This window comes from Podarcis muralis, chromosome Z, assembly GCF_964188315.1.
Source record: "Podarcis muralis chromosome Z, rPodMur119.hap1.1, whole genome shotgun sequence".
Classification (NCBI taxonomy): Eukaryota; Metazoa; Chordata; class Lepidosauria; order Squamata; family Lacertidae; genus Podarcis; species Podarcis muralis.
The window spans coordinates 49793990-49802241 of record NC_135673.1 but is presented as its reverse complement, the minus strand read 5'-3'; the positions used below and the strand labels follow the sequence as shown (position 1 = coordinate 49802241).

The window sequence follows — 8252 nt, the reverse complement described above, 5'->3', positions numbered from 1 at the left end:
CCCTCTCTGCGAGAAGAAAGGTTACAGGGAACCAGGCAGATGTCCTCCTTGGTAGTGGCGCCTGTCCTGTGGACCACCCTCCCTTCAGATGTCAAGGAGATAAAGAACTACATAAGTTTTAGAAGACATCTAAAGGCAGGCCTGTTTTGGGAAGTTTTTTATGTTTGATGTTTCATTATGTTTCGATATATGCTGTAAGCTGCCCTGAGTGGCTAGGAAAACCCATCCAGATGGGTGGGGTATAAATAAAATTATTATTATTAACACTTCTTCATGCAGAAGAAGAAAACAGAAGATTGAATCAAATGCTGTAAACTGCAGATTCCCAACTGAATTCATTTTATCTCATTGTAGTTTATTGTGTGTGGTCTACAGAAGAAAGTTTTCTGGAGTTCATGTACCATTTGTGAACAGTGTTCGAAACTCCCACTGTTCTAGGCGCATTTTGCAACAGGGAATTTTATTAATGTGAGCAGTTTCTGAGCTTTGGGCATACTATTGAGCCTCAGATTTCAGATTAAAACTGTGGAGTGGAAGGAAAGGAGGACCTTTTTCTGCCTCCCCACTCCCAGTTACTCTCTGAAGAATAGAGAAATGACCCTCTTAAGAATGTTAGGGGGGTGGGCAGGGGAAATAATAAAGCATGTGAAAAATGAACATAATACTTTAGCTGCAGTTCATTCATTTTCAGCTTTGTATTCTTGTTATTTAAAAAGCACGCCTAGACATTCCATTGTTGTGCCCATAACCTAAGCTTATGGTGCCATTTAGCTTCTAGCTTTCATAGCTCAGTTTCTAACACTGTTTGTTAGACCATCTATGGGCCAATAAACCCTGGCATAGGCCCCCTACGTTTAACAGACAGTACCACACTTCTAAAAGATAAAGAAGATATTGCACTGTGCTGGAAAGAACATTACCAGCATCTCCTTAACAGCAACTCCCCTTTTGCTGCTGAGGTCCTCTCACAAATTCTGCAAAAACAAGTTAGAGATGAGCTTGCAGTACAGTGGTACCTCTGGTTAAGTACTTAATTCGTTCTGGAGGTCCGTTCTTAACCTGAAACTGTTCTTATCCTGAAGCACCACTTTAGCTAATGGGGCCTCCTGCTGGCGCCGTGCCGCCAGAGCATGATTTCTGTCTCATCCTGAAGCAAAGTTCTTAACCCGAGGTACTATTTCTGGGTTAGCGGAGGCTGTAACCTGAAGCGTCTGTAACCCGAGGTACCACTGTATCTCCAAATCTGGGAGAGTTGTGTACAGTGGTACCTTGGGTTACATACGCTTCAGGTTACATACACTTCAGGTTACAGACTCCGCTAACCCAGAAATAGTACCTCGGGTTAAGAACCAAAATGCTTGTTTACAAAGCTATTGTACTGCCAACCTTACTATGTGCTTGTGAAACATGGACCACTTATAAACACCATCTCCAACTCCTCGAAAGATTCCATCAACAGTGTCTCCAGAAAAATTTACACATCACTTGGGAAAACAGGCAAACTAATGCCAATGTACTGGAAGAAGCAAAGATCACCAGTGTGGAAGCAATGATTCTTCAACATCAACTTCATTGGACTGGTCATGTTTTGCAATTGTCTTCCAAAGCAACTACTCTATTCTGAACTTAAAAATGGAAAGCGTAATGTTGTTGGTCCACAAAGAGGTTTTAAGACTGTCTCAAAGCAAATCTAAAAAAATGTAGTATGACAACTGGGAAACACTGGCCTGTGAGCGCTCCAGTTGGAGAACAGCCTTGACCAAAGGTGTCATGGGCTTTGAAGACACTCAAACTCAAGACACAAGGGAGAAATGTGCTAAGAGGAAGGCATGCTTGGCAAATCCACACCGTGATCAACTCCCGCCCAGAAACCAATGTCCCCACTGTGGAAGGACACTGTGAATCCACAGAATTGTCCCCCACAGTCACTTATGGACTCATTGTTAAAACCATGTTTATGGAAGACAATCTTACTTGGCTATGAGTAATCGCCAAAGAAGAAGAAGAAAGAAGAAGACTGTGAATTACAGTAATGGTGACATTTACTTCTATTTAGTTTATAGACTTAAAAGCAGGGTTTCATAACATCATTTATTTCACATTCATGAAATATTATGAAAGAAATATACTACATAGCATTTTTTTAAACTTACAAATCTTAAGGATGCATTCAGATGGGCTCATATCCTGCCTATGCCTCTGGGGCGGGTGGAATCATGGGCTGTGAAATTTCAAAAAGTTCCACAATCTGCTCCCAGCATGCAATACTCAATGGAATGATGCCTGAGGTTTGTGGCAGAACATAACTGCCTTGTCCTGGATCTAAAGGTTCCAAAACAGGAATCTCATCCTCATCTGCCTTTATTCTTGCAAGCCCATGTCTTGCCAAGTATAAAACATGATACATGTTATCCAGGGTTTGCGCAAAAGAATTTGGATCAGTCACAAACTTAAAGAAGTTTATGGGACTCTCACCGCCTTCTCTATAAAAGACTTTCAATAGTCCCAAGATCCTTTCTGCTTCTTTTATCGTTGCTTCATCGTCACATGATTCTTCCATGTCTTCTGACTCTGCAGAGTCTGTCATGGCTTGTTGCGGAGATGAATGCCCCTTGACTTGTGCCCCAACAACAGGAGGGTCAGCACTGTGGGCAGCTTCTCCCCCATCTGAAGCCTCCGGGCCAGTTTCTGCTATTGCCCTCTCTTCCTCCTCTTTACTGTGGAATAAAAGTAATTGTGATAAGGCACCACAGAGGGAAAGCAGCCATCACTAAAACATAGATAAAACAATGATTCAAAAGAACTTAAACACTGATAGAAGAGAATGGAATTGTAGAGATGGAGGGGAGCCCCAGGGGTCATCTAGTCCAGTGTTTCCCAACCTTGTGCCTCCAGATGTTTTTGGCCTACAACTCCCATCATCCCTGACTAGCAAGACCAGTGGCAAGGGATGATGGGAATTGTAGGCCAAAAACAGCTGGAGGCACAAGGTTGGGAAACACTGATCTAGTCCAACACCCTACAATGCAGGAATAGGCAATAAGGCAACTGCAAAAGTACATACTAATTCTCTCAATTACAGTAGAACAGCATAAAATAAAACATATAAAACTCTTTGTTCTTTTTGTTTTTGCTTCCACCATACAGCAGAAAGAAAAAGCAGGCAGTTTGACTTACCGTAGGTTATAAAAAGTGGTAAATATTTCTAAATGATTCATATAGAAACAGAAATTTAGTTTGCATCCAGCTTAGACATCCTACTGGTCAAATTCTCAAGGTGGAAGCAAAAAAGAAAAAAGAAAAAAAGATAGAACAAGGAGTTTGGTAACCCCCTTCCTCCTAAGTGGGATGGTGGTGACCAACTAAGCCTAATAGGACAGATTAAGCTATGGTTTTAACCCCTTCATGCATGAATTAAAAGTTAAGTGGGTTAGTTGCATAAGACTGATTTATCCCACAGCAGAAAAAATAATAATCTGCCAGCAGAAGGACAAGAAGAAGAAGGGGAATAATGTTCTCTTAAAAGCATGAGCTTTTTGGAAAAACAAGTTCTGTTCTTTATCTTGAATGTTTATCAGCTAAGTAGACTAAATATTTATCACCAGGCTGTTATCAGTTTTCCCTCTTCAATATCACCTCCTGCTTCAGAACAAATAATTCAAGACATGTTAATATCTCTGAGTGGAAGTTGTGTCCACTAGATCATGTTAAGGGTTAAGCCATAGAGGGTGAACCACTTTCTATAAAAGACATACAATCCCACCTTAGAAATTCTCATGGTTCCAGGGTGCTGGTTAAAATTGAAAAAGTAATTATATGAGAAACCATTCTACTAAAAGGACTGATTTCTGTATTTTATAAAGCATTAATATTTTATTCACTTCACTCAACAAATCTCTGTAATGGAGGGACTCACTGGGATAGCCAAATAGAGGATGAAAGCTGGCAGAATCTATGGTCAAAGAGACCATACAAATCTTCATTGGCTTTGACAAGGAAACATCCTCTCAAGTTAGCCATGGTTGGTGCTTGACCTCCAGGCCATGGTCCTTTACAAAACCAACTTGCTCTCCTCTATGTTGCAGGTGCTATGCAGGTATATGCCCAAAAATATGTGGTGGGACGACTGCCCCAAGGTAGCAACTTTTTGGAAAGGTATTTCACTGATCACAGCACAAAATAGCCCTCTCTGCCCTTATTTGGCTCTGCCTGATGTGTTTACACAAGAAAGGATGAATTTAGGAAGTAAGGACTTATATAACATCTGTTAACTGAAGGCACACTGCCATCTTGGAAAACTTTGAACTACTGAAATCTGGATCAATGGTACACTATACTTTGGCAAACAGTGCTGTTAGAAGAATTATGATGCAAACTGAAAGTTGCAAGAGGTCAAAGGAAACATGGCAATTTCTATGCTTTTTGATATAACTATTTCTTTCTGCTTATTTATTTATTTCATAAAATGTATACCACTTGTTTGTAGAAAAACCTCAAAGCAGTTTAAAACTATCACTATAAAATTTACAACTGTAATTTAAAACAGAGAAAGTTAATGAGGTTCAGGTAATGGGGTACATAACATAGGAGTCCCCTCAGATTTTTGGCATAGTTTCATAATTGAAGACTTATTTTCAGGCTGGCAATTACACCTTTGAACCCTGTAACAAAGAAAGTAAAAGAACAATAGTATTAAAAACCTCAGCAAATTTTTTAAAAAGTGATCTTAACTTACCGGTTTTCAGCCATTATTTTGTATAATTGTATATCTGGTCTTGTTTTCTTATTCTTTCTTCTATTATATGCTGAAGATTTGAAAAAGATCAAAACAAAACATTAGAAAAAGCATGTTTGTTTACGCAATCCTGAAATGTTTTTAGCTTATTCTTGATTTTAATTTTCTGAATGTTTGAATAGTTGTTTTTAACTATGTTCACTCATAATTACCAAAGCAAAATAACTCTTGAGCAGTGTCATAGAGTGTGGTGGCTTCCCCCAATTGTATTTAATGCATTTACTTGAACATTTCTCTGCTGCCATTCTCTGCATCTGGCTCCAGAAGGACTTGCACGACTTCAAGGGACACGTCCCATCAATAGGGGGTTGGACTAGATGAGGCTTGGGGTCCCTCCCGGCCCTGCAATTCTGTGATGAATATAGTCCTTCACTTTTATCCTGCCTGGACCAGCCTGAGCAAAACAGGCTCATGCGCTCTCTTTTTTCAAGGTCTTCGCATGTCACCATGGCCTCGACTTCTGCACCGTTGCCAGGGAGCCAGCTGAACTGGTCCACAAGAGCCAGACACTTTTGGCCAACGTGCCGCCCGCTCCAGAGGCTTTGCAGAACAACTTCCACCAGCCCCCCGGTTCCCAAAGATTGGGAGAACAAGCCCGAAACGGCGCCATGAGTGCTGGGCTGGGAAGGCTCCTTCTAAACCCAATTGAGGGAGGGAGCATTTGGGGGAGGGAAAGAGTTATATCTCCACCAGTCTCAACCCCCCCCCCCCCGCGCAACCCCCTTCCCTGTTGCAATGAGGCTTGAGAGCAGCGTTTTCAAGGGGCAGTTTCGGGGGGGGGGGTGACAGCCGAGGTCCGGACAGTTAACCCTTTCCTCCCAGGTATGGCCACCCAAGGACTGGCGGCTACAGCAGAAGTCTTCTGTCAAGCCGCCCTGCAAGCCCGACTTCAGCGTTTTGTTCCCATGCACGCGTATCCTTTCCAGCTCTGACACGCAAAAACCTTTGCAATGGCAAAGGATGGAGCACCACAGTTGCTCCACGCGCACACGCGAGTACACCTCGGAACAAACCCGTAGATGACACGGCGTCTTTGCAAGGGCTCCCGGGGGGCTGCAAAACCGGGGTTCGGGGTGCGGGAAAACCCCCCAACATGCTCCGCCCGGGACGAGCTACGTGTTGAACCCATTTCCCCCTCGGAAGCTTCCCGTTAGGAGCAGAAGAGCAGCGGGGTCCCTTTCCTGCCCTCTCCAAATGCACCTCTGGAACGCCCCGGGGCAGGATTTGAACGGGAGTCAGCCCGCGAGAGCCGAGGAGGGTCCCGCAGCCCACCGCTCACCTTTTTCTGCGCTCCGAATCACCGTCGGCAGGACCCGCTTCAATCTTAGCGCTCAGCAGCGGGACAGACCTGATCGGCGCTCCTTTGAGCCGCAGAAGCAAAGCCTGTCGTGTCATTGGCCCAATCTGAGGATGGCTCCACCAATAGGCATTCAACAGGCAGCTTCGGGGATCACATTTCAAACACCTGCGGAAAACTTTCGGCATACTCCCGGCTTCTGCAGGCACTTAAGGATCCATCTTCCCAGGAGAGGGGCTTTCTGACTGCAATGCTTCGGATTGTGGGATATTCCACATATGACTGTTCCTGAATTGCAGGGGTCCTCGGCGACCCTTCCAACTCAGTGAAAAGTTTCTGTTGTAAATAGCGCAGTGCCTAGTTATGTATTATTGCTCCATATCATGAAGGGGTCTGAGGAAGGTTTGTTTTTTATTGCTCTGGTCCCCCCCCGCCCCCGCCCCTACATTTAAAGCCCGATCAAAGTGCATGACTTCCCCCCAAAGAGTCATGGGAACTGTAGTTTTACACCTCAAACAGCCTGCAGGGAACTGGGCTGGGGCTGGGGAGAGGGAACACGGGTCAACATTGCCTACTTGAGTCACCCCCCCCCCCCCCCGTCTCTTGTCTAAATTGTGTCCTTCATCCTGCCAGGGGTGTGTGAGACCAAATGTGCGGATACAGAGTGCTTTCTGCTCTGAAATGTGCTCTGTACATGATGAGGACTATGGCAGTTAAACTCCATTTCCAAATGAGTAGCGTGGGAGACTCTCTGCAGACCAAGCTTTCCACAACCTCTACAAAAGTCCAAGATGTAGATCCCAAAGCCCAACAGGTGGAACAACTGCATGCAGCCATCGGAGGAATTCCAAGCCCCTGCAATGCAGCAATCAATCAATCAATCGTTCAATCATTTTATTTGCATGCCGCCTTTACAAAATTAAAATCATGCTCATAAACAATCATCAAAACATCAAAAAGTACGCAACCAATCAAATACTTTCCACATACATAAATCATAACATCCAAAATAAAGTTACAAAAAATAACATCAACAAAAAGAACAACTCCCTCCCAACAAAACCACCTAAACAATGGTTCAGCTCCATAATCTCTGACAGATGGCCACCCAACCGCTGCTTAGAACCTCCACTGAGAGTCCACTACCTCCTGAAGGAGTCTGTTCCACTTTCAAACAGTTTTTGCCATCATAAATTTCTTCCTAATATTTGGTTGGAATATCATTTCTTATTATTTGCTTCTGTTGGTTTGAGTGCTCCCCTTAGTTTGGTCACTCTTCTGTGCACATGTTCAAGTTTGTCAATATTCTTCTTAAATAGGGTGCCCAGATTGAGCCCAGACTGAGCCCAGGACTCTGGGTGAGGTCTGACTAAGGCAGAAGAGAGTGAACCTGCAACTTCCCTTGATCTGGACACTAGACTTCTCTTGATGCAGCCTAGAAAACCATTCGCTTTTTTTGATGCTGTTTCACACTGTTGACTCATGCTAAGCCTGTGGTCCACCAAAACCCCTAGATCATTTTCACATGTACAACTTCAGAACCTGACATTTGTCCCTGTTGAAGTTCATTGTGTTAAGCACCTTGTTTCTCAAATGGGAATTCTGTTAATCTCCCCCCTGGTACCACCTTCTCCATTTAGACCACAATTTATCTGAGGGATGATGTTCTCATTTTGTCCTTAGCTTCTTTCTTTATCTGAGGCACTGCCATGGAGTATTCAGGCTGCTGCCCCTTGCACCCTTTCCTCTTCACGCAGCATAAAAAAACAGTGATATAATCCAACCTTGGCATATTCTTCTGTGGGGCCATGAGCGAGGCCTTGTGTAGGTTTCTGTCTGCTGCTGTTTGTAGCTGTGATACAAACGAAACAACCCAACACTAGGAACATTCAGTTAGTTGCTTGTCTCAAGATGCTTACGAATGCAAGGCCATCATTTGTTTTTATTTGCTTAGTTTTATTTTTATTTAAAAATTCTTGGTTTACAAAAGTACGTGCATTGCCTCTTTTTGCAAGCTGTGGAGTCTTTTTACATTTGATATGAGACAGAATAAGGTTGGAGAAGAAGAAAAGAGGGAAGGAGGGGAAGAAAAGAGGGAAGGAGGGGAGGTGGTAAACTTCCAGGTCAGCATTTATATATATTTTTATATACCATATATAT

The 8252-nt window shown here is 43.4% G+C and overlaps 1 long non-coding RNA gene across 1 annotated transcript; it reads right to left on the bottom strand.

Annotated features, from left to right (window-relative positions):
• Positions 1-2036: 2036 nt before the first annotated feature.
• LOC144326129 (uncharacterized) lies at positions 2037-6522 on the bottom strand. Its single transcript, XR_013391286.1, has 3 exons — positions 6075-6522; positions 4736-4805; positions 2037-2717 (listed from the first exon to the last, which is right to left on the bottom strand). It is a non-coding gene; the product is annotated as an uncharacterized LOC144326129 (long non-coding RNA).
• Positions 6523-8252: the final 1730 nt, after the last annotated feature.